General features: G+C 42.0%; 2 protein-coding genes and 1 long non-coding RNA gene across 14 annotated transcripts in view; 1 reads left to right on the top strand and 2 right to left on the bottom strand.

The window, feature by feature from the left end:
• The window catches only part of LOC135498617 (uncharacterized), a 138,978-nt gene that overhangs the window by 73,159 nt on the left and 49,274 nt on the right, over positions 1 to 16,545 (bottom strand). For 2 of the 12 annotated variants that reach the window (XM_064788968.1, XM_064788957.1), the window contains exon 1: positions 9,347 to 9,406. The exons of the other annotated variants lie outside the window; for them this stretch is intronic. The gene's annotated coding sequence lies outside the window, so the exon portion shown is untranslated. Of the gene's footprint in view, positions 1 to 9,346; positions 9,407 to 16,545 lie in introns of those variants that run through there. 12 annotated transcript variants of the gene reach the window in all.
• The window catches only part of LOC135499226 (uncharacterized), a 64,303-nt gene that overhangs the window by 43,406 nt on the left and 4,352 nt on the right, over positions 1 to 16,545 (top strand). The gene's annotated exons all lie outside the window — the stretch shown is intronic.
• LOC135498845 (uncharacterized) lies at positions 11,265 to 15,194 on the bottom strand. The gene is made up of 3 exons (XR_010449155.1): positions 14,780 to 15,194; positions 14,287 to 14,343; positions 11,265 to 13,811 (listed from the first exon to the last, which is right to left on the bottom strand). It is a non-coding gene; the product is annotated as an uncharacterized LOC135498845 (long non-coding RNA).

The following is a 16,545-nucleotide window of genomic DNA, read 5'->3' as shown; positions in this document are numbered from 1 at the left end:
ATCAACACCATCCCAGGCATCTCTGATGATGTTGGTCACGTCTCTCAGGCCGATGTGAGGGCAGTCTCCTCTTTCGTCCGTGTGGTCCTTCTTCCACGATTTCCATTGTCGCCGTACGTGACATTTGAAGGACTTCATGACTGCAACGTCTAACGGTTGTACGAGGGATGTGCAACCAGCAGGTACGTAATCCAGGCTGCCTCTCATGTCGCGGACTCTCGTCCGGAAGTTCTCTGTCCGGTGGACCTGATAATGATCGACGTTTAACAGGAACTGGTCGGTCTCGTTGTCGGTGACGTAGGGTGATAGGACTTCATCTAACCAGTTGTGCGCCGTTTCCTCCCTCTTCCAACCAGTTTCCGATAGGGTAATCTTTACATCTGCTGGTGGGTTGTCTTGGAGGGCTGCAAACACCCGGACGAAACCTCTTCTGGGGAAGGTGATGTGCGCCGGCAACTTTGCTCCAGAGGCTGCGATGCAGAGGGTGACGGTGCATCCCAACTTAGTATTGGACCTGGATGATTAGACGTCTATGGCCTTGGTGTTGGCCGTGTACATGGTTCTCATATCAAACAGGACAAAGGTTTGGTCCATGTTAAAGAAGAACCGCATCTGTATATCAAGACGATCGATGCTCCCAGTAACCGCATCTCGGAAGGTCTGGATCCTTGCAGCAGCATCAGCGGGGACGGTCGTTGTATTTTTGTTCACCTTCCGTAGGGACACGTGGCGTCTCTTCATCAAGCACTCCACCCAGCCTATGGATGCGTTGAAATCCCATAGCGGAGGGCGACAATGCTGAATCCCTTCTCTGACATCTTGGGCTAACTCATTCCACCAGCTTTGCCACACTACCAACGCCTTATCTTGAATGTCGAGAACGGAGACTGCGAGGCGATGCTCTCTCATCTGCTGCAGCCATTGGTAAAGCTGGTCCTCAACCTGTGGCCATAACGGATCACGGGGCTCCATCACCGTCTTCTTCGGGCCATGCCCTTCTTCTTGCTTCTGCTCGAGGTCCTCGAGATTCCACCTTCTAAACGTCTCCCAGGGGATGTTATAGTGGGCGGCGAACTCTCTCATACTGCGCACCGTACCGTTCACCAGTGCCTCCTTCTGGTCTCTCAGGTAGGCAAGTTTTTCTGTCACGGTGTAGCGCCGGCGTCGTTTTCTCAGCAGCTCTACAGCATCCATTGTCGCACAGGTTGTTTGCAATGTGGGTACCCTCAGTGGGGCTTCATTTATAAGCCTAAGAGGCCCTAGAATTCCTCAAGAAAACCACAAATCCTAGAAACTACGATTCTGTTTTCTCCCACGTAGGCCTAGGGAGTCTAAATCAAAAAAAGAGGGTTGTAGAAAAACAGAGGATGAGCTCCTCGTTTTTCTTCGGAATTTCGTGACTACTATCATTGCCTGAATATCACTTTGCTTTACTAATGAAAGCATTTGTAGATTTTTCTTCAGAGTTTCAAAAAGGACTTTTTTTGTTTTGGGGGGTTTGGATCAATCTAAAAGGTGCTTCAGTTTTATGAGACAACCTGTATAAACGGTCGGCGAGTGGCCTTACCATTTACGTCATTCCACATGCGCACTCATCGACCAGTAGGCCCACAACACTTTGAATCAATAGGGCTGCGGTAATAAGTGGTTTAGCGTAACCGTGACAGCTCGGCTGAGCCATCACAAGGGCCAGCGAAGTCACTCATTGGTTACCTCTGGTGAATAGACTCGAGAGAAGAGGAAGGGCCTTGAATATCCCGAAGTGGTGTTATTTTCATGAAACTACAGTATATGTTTATTCGTACTATAAGTACAGAAAGATTGTGAACGTGCATGAACATTTTGTGCGGGTGCCAACAAAAGGACAACCAATTTCTCGTCATAACTTTCTACACAATGACCTCTCCTAGTATTACAAGTCTTATAGCAAAATCAATCAAAGTATTCACACTTACATTGTACACAAAAAATCTAGAAGTATTTTTATTTCAGTAGACGACAAAAAGTTGCTCCCCTAATCCCTTATTTCTAAAAGCTCCCTAATTTGACATCCCACCCTCGTTTGACCTGGCAATTTATAAACCTCATCTAACATATATCCTAAAAGTGCCAAATTGTACCTATTCCAATTATATTTATGAATAATGTAGGTAAACGTTTTCCCTAGTGGTGAACTGCTGCCTGCAACTATCAACTGGATACATTTCCGAGTGTACTTGTTTTTTTACAACAAACAAGCCACTTACGAATTTCACCATTCTCTTTTCCAATTGTTTTTGAATACAGCAATCTTGAACGATATCTGTTAATAGCTCATTATGTGTACGGTAAGAGAGACACAATACCTGTCTGATGCATTTACGCCATGCGATGTAGAGGTCTTCCATATACGGTTTTGACATGTCTAATAGTTGGTATCCATATAGGGACATACAGAAGGTTTTAAATAGTCTATATCTTGTGCTGTCGTTGGCAAATCTAAGGTAGTTGATAAAGCTTGGAATCAGTGAAACCATGTAACCAGTGATAAACCTTGGAATAGTCAGTACTAAACCGTGGAATCACTGTGCAAGTTCCGCATGAAATCGGGCACGTTCCTTCCACGATTTATACCCTCCCAACTGCCAATCTCGTCCCAGCTGACTTTATTTATGGCAATTTGCCAGTAGTTCAAGAATCAACCTTTTGTGGAGGATGACGTCATCATTGAATGCATTGGAAATGTGTTGTTGTCGTTTAAAAATAAACTTATATTCATGACAGGCCGCCATTTGCATGTATCTAATTATTGCTCTTCGATGAAAGCGAAAGTAAGCTTTTGTGATTGTTTTGTATTCCATAAACTAAAATAAAACGTTTTTGTTTTTATTAGAAGAATCATTTGTATATATAATGCTCTGATAAAGCTCAGTAGATATGACAAACATGCACAAGGGAATCACTACAAAATGTGTCCGCTTAGAACTGGTTACATCATGAAAATATATCTACATCCCTCGATGTGTACATGAATATGTACGAAATCGCTCACAGCGAAGGAATTTATTCACATTTTTCATCTCCAAACCCGGCTAAAACCTTCGGTAATAAACCTTCATCTACGTTTCTACGGATAAGTGCCAGCCGGTACTGCATGATGTAGTCAATCTTCTCTGTATCACCCTGTATGATAACACCGCTCCGTAGTTCAATTAGGCCCCGTGCGGTGGCGTAGTAAGCGGAGCGCTGATTGGTCCATATTATGGGTTTGTGGTGGGCGTGTCGTGACGTGCATGCCTATATTTGGGAGGTCAGTAATGTACACTGGAGGCGAGGTATGACTGGGTTGTTCTAAAATATAGATTATTGAATCGGATATGCGACTTATTTCTAAACTACCGTCAAATTCCGATCTGATCATGTAAAAATAAGCTCCAAATATTGATTCGTAACCACCTTAGGTTCAAATGGCATTATTTAATGTTTTTATGCATTTTTAGGACTGATTCCAAGGTTTATCACTGGTTTCAAGGTTTCACTGGTTCCAAGCTTTATCACCAACCCAAATCTAAACTGAGACATTAAAATGTTTGTGCGTTTATAAAGATCATTTATACATAGTTGTATCCGCCTACGTCGTACGTCATGACCCAGAAGTATCCCTAAATTAATTTTCTCTTGGGATACTCTGATTGCATTACCTTGAAAAACCACCTCGATTGGAGGATCATTACACCCAAATACAAGAAATTTACTTTTCAACGCAGTGAAAGAAATCATATACTCAAGCAAGAACTCACTTGCAACCTTCAACATTTTCCTAAGCCCGATTAATGACGGCGCTAAAATGATGACATCATCTGCATAGAAAAAGGCGCCAAAGAACATGCTGCCAATGTGGCAGCCAACCCCAGATTTACCCAATTTATCTAAAAGTTCGTCAAGATATATACCGAACAATACTGGCGATAATACACCCCCTTGTTTTACACCATTCCTAACTGAGAATTCCATCGATAAAACCTCACCCCACTGTACTTGCATGATCTGATTTGTATATAAATTGGCCAGAAGTCGTGCAATTAAAGGGCACAGGCCTTTCTTCATCAATACCCTAAATAATTTAATGAAATGAATACAATCGAAGACCCGACTTGCATCAAGCATAACACAGTAGACTGCAGTTTTGCAGCTATTGTAATATTCTATAACCTCATTCACAACAGTGCTGCATGTAGCCGTTGACATCCCAGCCTTAAAACCAAACTGGGAGTCAGATGTAGATAAAATAGAATTGTACTTCTTTAATAGGATGTTATCGAGAATCTTGCCAATAATGCTGCTCAGAGAAATACCTCTATAATTCTCTGATGAACATAAAGACTTCCTATTATTTTTAGGTATCGGTATCGCAGAACGCCGTTAAATTCTATAAGGTTCTGGTGGCCTCCCGAACCGGTCGGCATGTACACATTTAACAATATATAACTTTGTTTTCTAATTTCAAACTTTTAACCTCAATAGCACATACACGTTTCGAAACCCATTGTATAGGTGTAACAACCGCGTCCATTCTTTTGTCCCAGGCAATCGCCACGCCTCCGTGCGGCCGGCCAACCAGCAATTGCTCAACGTTCATACCAGTAACACCATGAATGTTCATATTGATACCCAATTCACCTCTAAGTTTTTGTAATTGTTCTTCAAACTGCCAATGTTCTTGCAGTTATAAAGAGTCAGTGCATGCGTTCAGTTCACACATGTGTTCAACTCGCCCTGATCCGAGTCCATTGCTATTGTACGACGTAAAGTTCAGCAAGCCCATAATCATACAACTAACAAGAAAGAGTTGGGTACTGGTGATTGTTCTATCACTACTCTTTGGAAACAAATATATCATGATTTGTCCTCGGTGTTTTCATCCTCCTTTTTGGGAGGGACATTGTACTTTCTACACGTACGCCTTCAGGCCATAATGCGTCATCAAATAATCTGCTGAATTCGAACTTCGCTACAGTTAGTCGGAACGATCTAAATTTAGCATTGGCATGCGACACTAGCTGTAATCCCCTGATTTCAATCTTGTTATCAGCGAGATGTTTCATAAGGTCCTCTTTCTCGGTCGAAGGGTCAAGCCGAAAAATAAACAAGTCCCTGTTGGGTTCAGAAGCACCTTTGAAACCACAATTCGCAGCTGATATGCCTGTGATCACCTTCTGTCGTGATTTCTCTCTCCTTTTCAACTTTTTCTGTTCATAACTGGATACTCGATATTCCTCATCAGAATCATCCGCACTCGTTTCACTCAGGGACCGGCAACTTCCCCTCAATCTTAATACGTTTTGGGGCATAGGCGGATTAGTGCGCCCGTGGCCACGCGCACCTCTAGAACCCCGCCCCCTACTCATAGATCCTGATTTCGAACTATATATACTGTTGAAAGTCATCTGGCCAGTGACTCCGCTTTCGGTATTACGTATAGTCTGGGTATCGCCCCATATCGATTCACACCGAGCCGGCTCAACAGTCGGCCCAGTCGGCCTACGCATCGCACCACTCTCCTCATCGTCAGTGTCAGTACCTTTATGCTTCAATGTTTCGGCATATGATTTGTGTGGTTTGTTATCGGCATTTGCTTTTAATTCTCTCATGTCATGTGAACACTTTTCTACCATCTCTTGTATCTGAATCATTTTGTGTTCTAAACTATATAATCTATCAGCCAACGATATATTGTTCAGTTCCTCAGGTGGGGATCGTGGAATCTCCGCAAGCCTAGTTGCCGAAATCACGATTCTCGGCATTTTATTCACTTTGTCAAGCTTTCTCAGTGCGGCAATGATATCACTAGTATTCGCCTCCTCCTCCGGCCTCGCAGAAGATGACTTGCGCACTTGCAAGTCACCTATTATATCACACAGATTAGGTTTCGCTCCCCATAATTTATTTTTCGCAACACGAATCTGACTAGCGGAGTAATAACCAACCACTGCTTTCCATACATTATCATTCGTACCCGTTTGCTGTCCAAATACAATGTATGCCAATACAGGATCATCGATAATTAGTAGGCCAGTATCTCCCTCCTGTGGGGCGGTATCTAGTTGTTTCCCAGAAGACCCAGCATCATTCTCGGCGCGTTCTGGTTCCCCCGATTCGACGTGCTTGTCAACATGATCTCCCTCTCTTCGTGTCATTTTCAGGTCAGGACTTCCTAATCCCTCCTGTGGGGAACGCTGTTTTCCTTTACACTTTTCACCAGATTATCTCGGTGTTTCTGTGGTCCCGGAAAAGTGATCGGTTATTGTTTTCGAAGCCATTAGAGCGGAACGGAATTTCGGCGATGGTGACTACTGTTGTTCTTTTCGTGTCACATGCACACACGCATATATAGTATATACAATGTACATGTATGTAAGTCCTGTTCACATTCAGGGAAAAAACTTCCCTCACTATTTCTCCAAAGAAGTAGGAATGGAACTTCCTTCAAAAGAACAACACCTATACCTCACTTTTCTATAATGTACGACGTATGTCTCCTCATCATCCAGTCAATAGGAGACAAGGTGTTTCCAAGATAAACATCTTTTTATCATAGCAGGCTAATCGAAACAACCGCCGTGGCAGCCATCTTGTATATAATGATAAGCGCGCAGCAGAAGGCTTTTCTGCGAAGCGCTACTATGGTTAACGTGCATACGACGTATCCAATGTAAACAATGTTTCTCAAGTCCATGGATTCGTTTCAAATGGCTTAAATTTGACTTGAAATGGCCGCCAGAAGAGATAAACGCGCGAATGAAGCAACTCGACTATTCTGAGCTCCGAGAGAGAACCACACGATTATTCTCACTGTTTTTTAATCAAACTTCAATTTCTGGGGGGTTACCCCCGACATATTGTAATGCCAGAGATCGGGGAAAACCAGTTGTTTCCGTCGTCATTACGACGTGTGACCATATTTGGAAGGGATTCTTCCGGTAACTAATTTATGTAAGTAAACAGTGCAGACGCACTTCTATTTTCTCTCCTAACTTCAGTTTAAGATAAGTTCGGTAATGCAAACTTGCGGGAGGCATGTATTTGTACTCTCTGGTTAGGTTTTGATATATTGTAAATGTATTTCTGTCGCCGTATTTATAATTCAGAGCTTTCATTGTAGCGCGGTTTCTGCGTGTATATTTTCACTGTACATTCTCGCTGAGATTCGCCTTTTACCCCGTCTTCCGTCGATGATTACGACCGTCATTCTTATTCTATTTCTAAACGTAGCCTCAGGTTTGATTCATCTTGCAATGTAGAATCAAACCTGTGTGTTCATTTCTTTATAATTCCCAGTCTTTATAGTTTAAACATAGTTTTTCTGAAGCATATCTACGGCCTTTCTTCGTCTCGCATCACTGTTTACATTTTTTGTCGTTACGTCATGTCATCTGTTGTCCTCGCGTCATGATTGGCCGAGGCGCAGGTGACGTCTCTCTGTTTGTAAATATTGGCACGTGTACGTTGTGCGGGAGTTGTGAATGGATCGCCGTAGGTGCAGGAAGCATCCGAGGCAGTGTAGGTTTTAATGTACAAAGTGAACAAAGTTTTGATTAGATTTAAACTGTATTTCTTGATTCAGTTATTCAACGTTTAGAGTGGATCTTTTAGAGACCAGACCCAGAACGCAAGAACTGTCAGATACGACAATATGTGTTTTGATTTTTGATACTTTAGTGATAATATCCAAAAGATGCTTAAAATTGATTTAATCCCGAAATAATGAAGCAAAAGACGGGCAGGCGTTTCGAGAAAAAAATTTTATTTTGAGATTTCAATAAATCTTTTGAACGAATTCCACATGGGCCGTGGTGGGATCCGAAGACACCTTAAGGAGGAATGTATGTTTTTATGGGGTACCATTGGTTTTGCAGATCTTCTGGTTTTTTCTAAAGAATAATCAATATTCGCTAGCAGGTTTTTTATGCTCCCAGGTATGAAGAGGGTTCTTTGTTCCTCAGGTTCTTTGTTCATCAGTCTGGTGTTCCTCAAGAGTCAAGTGTCTTCAAGTCTCTTGGCCTGCAAAAACCCTTTCCAACCAATTTTTTATGCATTAACCATTCGGCAACATGTTGGTGGGGGAAAACCTGATCCCTGACCCCTTGAATTGGTTGCCCAGGTACGACCACAAGCAATTGTCTCAAGGAAGCCACCAGTACGACCTCTTGGTAGTCTTGCCAATATCATGCCAGTAAAAAGGAAGGGTAATGATGGTTGAGGGTTGCAGTTAGGGTACCATCGAAGGAGTACCTCTTCCTCGCTCTGGGTTAAACGTGTCAAAGGACTGCACCATCATGAAGGTTTGGAGGTTCCATCCACTCAAGTGCCCCAGAGTAAGCAGCTCAGAAGGACTTATTGAGAGGCCAATAGGGGGTTTGAGGGGCCTGCCCCCCAATGCACTGGCTAAAACATGTCAGAAGGACGGGGGTGGGGCTCTCCATGGCGACAGTTGCGCGAGTTCAATAGAGCTTGCACTTTACATTAGAATCTGCCAGAGTGCCAGACTACGATAGTCTGGACACCTGGGGGGGGGGGGGGCATTTTCCATTTCTTTGCCGGCTATTATGACGATGGAGTTGAGTTACTGCTAATGCGATACACGGAGAAAACTGTCTATCAAAACAAAAAATTGGCGGAAGGAACTATAGCAGGTTCCCAACCAGGGGGTTTGGGGGGTTTCCCCCCCCCCCCCCAACCTAAAGGCGCTGCGCGCTTACTAGGGCACTGCACTGATAATATTATTTCAAATGCAAATATCATTTTAAATGATGTAATCTATAACCTTCTGCAGGGTGTCAGTGACGAGTTACTGAAATAAAAGATTTTCGGTCAAGTGTCTTCATCAATTAACTGTTGGCATGGTTGGATGGAAAAGAAACTAGGGGACGTCGAAATATTGTCTGGGAAGTATAGTAGCGAATTCTAAGATACCCGGATTTAGAACGAACCGCACTTTACAGTGTAAATGCACTATGCGCAAACGAAGTCTCGTTTTGAATTCAGCGGTACCGCTTGGGTTGGTGCAAAATGTGAAAGCTCTCAAAAACCATCCAAAAACCACGCTGTTATCTAAAAACCGTTGTTGAATTTGATATATTTTAGAATAGAAATTGATACCTCACTGTCGGCGTTGATTGTCTCACCAAAAATTGCGATGGCGGGGCTGAAATTTTTGGCCAAAACCTCGGCTCTGCCTCTGCCTCTGGTCAACATTTTAGCTCCAATAATATAAATCATCCTGGTATGACCAGTGGTTTTCAATACATTCTGCCTCTTGATGACGTAAGGTAAACAAAAGGGTGTGATTAAATGGCAGCACTCTTACCACATAGCAATTGACTCAAGTAGAGAAGCCTCGCTGCTGCACCCGGGTCATCACCAAGATTAAAGGGAGGGTCCCTTGAAGGCGGAAATACGTTTCGAGAACCCCAAAACACTTGTAAGGTTCAAGGAATACTGGCTGATTTAAACGACACTATACGGTACTGCAAAAGGTAGACCTTTTAGTAGACTGATAAACCATGAAAAACGACTTTCTACAAATCGCATATACCGTCGTCTAAAACGGGAAACCTACGTTTGAAGTGTGCCCTATAACGATATTTCACGTGTTTTAGTATTGTTAATCCGTACACCCGAAAGGTCGTGCATCCGTATGTTTGTCGGTGTTCATCCGGATACGTCTTGATGTGATGTGCCAGTTTGATATTCCAATATCATCCTATTAAATGATAGGAAATGAAATACCTATTTGCAACACACAGCGTAGCAGACATATAGCGTGGTCCTTCGAATAGTCCACAGTCAGATATTATCGAACTTCGATTGCAGGGATGATTTCTAGTGGACAGTTACATGTTTCACCAAGGGAATCGCGGCTATGAGGTAATAATTCGCCTATTTCAAATTACGCAAGAACGTTGTGTGGGTGGAACACTTAAAAATGGACTTATTCTCACAATGACGGTAGTTTCTAAGGCGCGAAACGGAGTGGATTGTGCAGAGTTTGTACCAAATTTTCGTCTGCTCGAGAAAAGTGATAGATCATTGCTTCGCACTGAATTAATCGTGTATGTTGACCACCGTGGGTGTGGGGATTCGGACAGTGTCAGTAAGGACCTGTCACTATGGTTACCAAAGCGCTCAGAAGATGACAGAAAAAAAATTGAAAGCCCAGGCAGATTCAACAGCGAATATTTCCTTTTCTATGGTACTCGATGTGGGTTTGCTCATTGTTATTTCTAGATGATAGCAACACTTCTGTTGATATGTTTGTATTGATGTAGCTCTATGAATAAGTGGATGAGGTTTTGTAGCCCTACGCCTAATTTAGGCTACCAATTACACTTATTTCTACTGTAGCGTAAAACCGGGTCGAGCGGTAAAGCGTCACCATTAAAGAAACAAAGACAATAAATGTCACAACCCTGGGCATCCAAATATTGACGAAATTAACTAGTTCGTCAAGTACGATGTCACCACTGATCTGACACCAATCTTATTCTAATGGACCAAGGAACTAAGAAACAGAGGGCTAAGACTTCATATCTAATTAATAAGTTTTAATGATAGACTGAGCTCATAACTATTTACAGTACTTACACATTTCTACAGCATCATAATTCAAAGCAAAACACTTACGCTCACTGATATCTCCCACATAATCACCACATAATTTATCCTTTCTGAATTGAAGCACACTCGCAAACAAAGTGCAAAATAGTATAGGCCCAACAGGCTGACTCGTGAGGCCTATAGTTACAAGAGCCGCCATCAGATAGCCACTGATGCATTGCCAGGGAAGGGTTAGACTACCTTCATGCTAAGTTGTTCTAGCATTCTGCAAAGGAGCTTTCCCAAGAGGATATGGCCGGCCACCTCTCATACTGAGCTTTGCTAGCATTATTGTCCCTTAGACTAGAAATTTGAGGATTTGGCTACCTCCCATGCCAAGTCTTGCTGGCATACTCCAGTGGGTTTGCTTTGAGAGTTGAGCTACCTCACATGCCAAGTCTTGCTGGCAACCATTCCGTTTGCTCCAGCCCGTTCCACAGATTTTATACCAATATCCTGGTATCCAGAAGGTAGCGGGAAGGGATGGGCGTTTGTTTGTTCTGAGTATGGGTGTGTGTGTGTGGGGGGGGGGGGGGGGTATGGGGTGTCTGTTGACTGAATCTAGGTAATAAAGGTACAGGAAAAAGGTACTGAAAAAAGTACCGGGAAATAAAAGTACAGGAAACTAGAGGCCTGACGGCCTGGATAGCTCCGCTGGTGGAATAATTAGACATTCTGCTTGATGAGGGGAATGTGGTGCAGAAAATGTAGGAGGTACCACTGTTGTACCAGTGTACATTGCTGGTATGTAGTAAATGGGTTGTATGGAGTCTCGCCACTAGTCTCTGCCATGTGCTCATTACAGAGACTAGCAAGCCAATGCATTTTTCTCGTTGTGAAGCCATACTGCAGGTGATTGCCGGAAGCAATTGTGGAAAGAGGTTGGACTTTTTGACTTGATTGATGCGAGATTTTTTATTCCACAGACATACAGACATACATTGCACACAAGCATATGTTGTTGCAGACATGCAATACTTGTGTGGGCTATGAATGATGAGGAGTCATGTTTGACCCTGTTTGCAAGAGGATGGGTCGCATCCTGTGAGGGCAAGAAATTCGTTCTACCGGTACATTAGGTTTGGGAGTGTGTCACTAAATTACTGGATGGGATTAAAGAATCTTGAAAGAGCTCAGCAGACACCTTGTTTTACTTTGTTCTGTTGAGTATGAAATGACATTGATGTCCAATCACTGCATAGGTTTTTGCGAAATGATATAATAGTGCTTTGAATGATCACAATGGTTGGCAGATATTGAAAGAAACTTTGTTTGAACTTTTGGCGACCGTTGTGTCCATTGAAAGTTGTCGAAGGAGTATTGAGCATGTGCCAATGTGACACATGTGGTAATGTGACAGTTCCTGAGCTAAATCAAGAATCTGCTAAGAAATGAGAAGGAATTGAGCAGATGTGTAAAGTTAACATTTATTTATTGAAAATAATTGTAGGTGTCCAGCAACTGATTGAAATTAACATACTCTGATTTGTAATCATAGGTAAAATTAATGTAATCAAAAATGAAATAACAGCAGTGATGAAGTTGTGAGTACAATGTTTGGAAATGATACCTTTCCAAGGATGCCTTTCCAAGGATACATGTAATACTACAGGTAGAGGAAGTATTCGCAATGATTGAAATTACGAGATGGATTGATACAGAATTATATCTAAGCAAGGGTGATATAGAATGAAATATTTCCAATGATTGAAATGATAGATGAGAACATATGAAATAACAGCAGTGATGAAGTTGTGAGTACAATGATTGGAAATGATGCCTTTCCAAGGATACATGTAATACTACAGCTACAGGAAGTATTCGCAATGATTGAAATCAGTAATGTTAAAAACACAGATCAGTTATGAAATGTAATATATAAAGTAACACTAATGATCTAAAATGCTGAAGATTACAAATGCGTATGCATGATGATAATATAACACTGAAGCAATAACTGCTATGACAAGATTATGAATTGCTAAAATGAAATGTAGACATGTCGAGTAATTTTGCTGGTTGCCCTCTTACAACGATGGAGGCCTGTGATGCAAAATGTTGTTAACTGTTCAGGCTATTTTGCATGTAGAAAGGTACAGGTTGCTGCTTTATTGACTGGTTGTGAGAGTGGAGATTATATTCATTCTAGGATAGTATGTGACGGTGAAGTTGTCATCGTATTCAAGAAGGAATGACTCAATATGCTCAGCTGACGGCATCTCATATGTTCTGATGTGGATGACGCTGTGGATGCTTTGATAGCATCAAGAATTTCGTCCAAAGTATCAGATCTGAATGCAAGTTTGTAAGTTTCCTGAGTTTGTGTTTGAAATGTGCCATCGCCCTGGAAGATTTTCTTGGCTTTAAGTGCAAGTTGCTGGTTGCCACAATGGTCACAACGACATCTTGTGCCAGTATTAGAGATGAAAGCATTTGGGTGACTGCATGATAGACACTGATATTTTGTTGTTATTTGTATGGCAACAATTTCGGCCTGAATAGTTGCAGTTTCCAATTTGACATAATTGGTTAATGGTGGAATGTTAGTGATAGTGGTTTGTGGTGTAGTTGACAGGTGCTTTTCTTTCTCAAAGAATTTGACAGACACATTTTCCAACCTGTAAGTGTCATTGACCTGAAGCTGATCAATATTTTTGTCCCATGTGGACAGGTTAGTGATACCAGTGTCATCAGCAACATACTTTGTTTGCATTCTTATTGGTCCAGAGGCGACAGTTTTAGTTCCACATTTTGGGTTTTCACCAAGAATGACAACTTGAACATTGATTTTAGTATTTGGTGAAATGGTGGCAATTTTTTCAAGTTCTGTTGTAAACGGTGTGGGTGGTTTGTGCTCATAATGCAGCTGGTGGGATATTGGAGTCATTTTGGATTTGGATGTGAGTTTGAGATCTTGTTGACCTGGATTCAAACGAGATGGAATCAAATTGTAGTTTTCAATCATGACTGGATTTTTTTCCTGCATAAGTGTTAACATAACAGTCCTGAAGATGTCGGGATCAAAGGTAATGCCATGGCAATACTGGTCCTGCTGTACTTGAAGCTCGAATGTGATGAATTTTTTCTCTCCTGGTGTAGGTACCCTTGCATCTGATTTTGTGTGTGATCTTTTTTTGGTGTTAGTGCAGTAGTTGAACTTGTAGAAACCTTGGTACCTGAAAATACAAGGTCATTCTGATGAGAAGTGAAGTAGAAACAAACTTGACCGATTTTTTTACTTGACTCATAGGTCGATTCCATTCTCCTCCTAGGCTTCTTGTTGCCAGAGTGGCAGACAGTGGCGGGAAACGTCTAATGGGGGGGGGGGGGGGTGGGGCAGAACGTCTTTGAGGATGGGACTTGATCCCTGAGGTAATATTTGGGGACACTACATGTAGTTACAAAGAGAGGCTCTCGGCAGGGAGTTGGTGTATTCTTATCTTATTGATTCTCGTGGGTTGTTTGCGGGGTTCATGGCAAAATAGGGGGCTTAAGTTATAGTGCCCCACGCGGGACCGGCTGATGCAACGAAAAAATCAATCCCTTACTCACATTTTTTCGTACGCTGATGTACTACACATGTTATGATTCAAGAGTGAACCCCCCCCCCCCTCCCCCAGGCCTAAGCCTACAGTGCCACAAACGTCTCACCTTTTTTCCACTATGATTTTGACTACCAGGTCATGAGTATGATGAGGTGATTGAAAACTGAAAAGACAAGAACAGAACTGAACAAGAGGAGTCGCATTTAGTATCGGTACATTCTTGATTCTGTGGAACTGTGTCTTTTTTTCTGTTTGTAATGAATGGCTCACTGTATATAAATTGAAAAATACCCTGACCCTTTTCAACACCCTGCTCACCGTACCGTACCCGTGAGGCAAACATGACAATAGCCAATAGGCCTACAAGAGACATGCCCGATCGATCATGGGTGCAGCCATTTTGATATTCATGTAAAAAAACAAACTTTGTGATCGTTTGACTCCGCATATTAAACGAAAAGAAAGCAGAAAACGCCAGCGTCTTGCCATGGAAGTAATCTAAGAGATTTGTTCTACAATATGATTCAAGAAATGACACTTGCCACAGGCAAAAGCCGTAAATAAATCAAGATGAATACAAGAACATAAATTCTTCTCACCTCTCCAGTTTCTTATTCTAGCGATTCTGCGCAGTTAATTTGGCCCGTTGCAAAAACTTCTACTCGGCACTACTTTACATCAACGTAACTTAAACTGCTGCGTTAAATGCACCGAATGTCAATAAAAACACACAAACCGTCTTCAAATAATTTATTACATGTTTGGACACTTTAAAACGCATCTTCCTCAAATAAACAAACAGCCCTTTATCACTTCTGAAGAACTCGGATATCAGTCCGCTAATGATTTAATAATATCGTGTGACGTCGTGCATGACGCGGGGCTACTAATATCCTATTATCCAATCAGCAACGAGCAGGCCGAAATATTTGCATGCGAGGTAAACAATCGTTCGCATGGACATGCACATTACTATGCTGGCCATCTTTCATGTAGGCAAATTTGGCTGGACAAATTTAACCAAAGGAAACCTGGAGGACCGGCAGTGTAATCCCATGTGAGTAATCCAAGGGATTGACTACAATATGATTCAAGAAATAACACAATTGCCATTGACAATAGGCCTACTAGTAGCAAATCTAAGATAAAGCACAAGAAAATAAAACTCTCTCACCTCGCTTGTCCAGAGACAGCTGATAGCTGAGGTATTCAGGGCTTCGAAATGTGTGACGTCAGGAACCACATTGAAGGCCCTGATGTATTAGGATGGGATGGCGCAATACTAGTGATAAGGCTTCGTATATTGTAAGGTTTCATAAATAAATTCGGCAAAATAATGGCCAACACGTCGAATATAAAAGCATACTTACATTGACAATCGAAAAAAAGGAGCAAATATCACATTCCAAGTGCAAGTTGCGACGATCTCATATAGAACTACATTTTTGTATTACATTTCTGTGCGCCGGCTGATTATGACCCAATTGTGAGCAAGCCCATGCAGAATCCAACCTCGGCTACAAATGCTTCGACATATCCCTATGTGCAGCAAGGTCAGTGTATCATAAAAACAGGCTGAATCGTGGTTTTTATTTACATTTGATCAGCGGTTGAGCAGACGATAAAATCTATTAATTAAGTTATAAATCATAATTACGGTGCTTTTAGTTTTTCTCCTGTAAATTGCAAAGCCTATCGAAATAATGCTTCAGAATAGTGACATCCTGGCACATGTGCTGCTGAAACTGAGCAGATTTTAGCTATTTTGCAGAAAAGTAGTTCTTCCAGCCCCCCTATCAAAAAGAGCCAAAGCATAAGCTACGCTGGGCATAAGCTTATGCCCAGCGTAGCTAATAAAAGTACCGGAAGTAAACGTACCGGAAAAAAGGTACTGGGAAAAAAGGTACACAAAATGGCATAAATACGTTAATGAAATGGCCAGGGCCATTGTGCTCACCTCATGTGGAGGAAAGATGGATAAAGAGCATGGTATTGTGTCATGTAGTGTTAGGTTTGATGTAGGTCCAAGCAATTACAATTTCCCCAAAATGGCCAATTTACAGTACATTCGACCTCTGTGACCTTGAAAAGTAGGTCAAATCAAAGAAGACCCGGGTGAAACACTGAATGGTTGTTAGAATTAGATGTACCTATGATATAAAATTGGTGCCAATCGGGCAAGTCATTACTAGGAATAATGGCATTTTGAAGAATTTAGGATTTGGCCCCCTCCCTGGAGGCCAAACGGCAAATCAGATCGCACCAAACTTCGGTACCTGAGATCACCTGACCAAGGGGTACATGTGTACTTAATTTGTGATCAATAGTCATTGCAGTTAAGAAACGTGCCATAGTTACGGCCTGA

Source organism: Lineus longissimus, chromosome 14 (assembly GCF_910592395.1).
Source record: "Lineus longissimus chromosome 14, tnLinLong1.2, whole genome shotgun sequence".
In the NCBI taxonomy this organism is placed as follows: Eukaryota; Metazoa; Nemertea; class Pilidiophora; order Heteronemertea; family Lineidae; genus Lineus; species Lineus longissimus.
The sequence above is the reverse complement of the archived record's forward strand: the minus strand, read 5'-3'. Positions and strand labels throughout refer to the sequence as shown.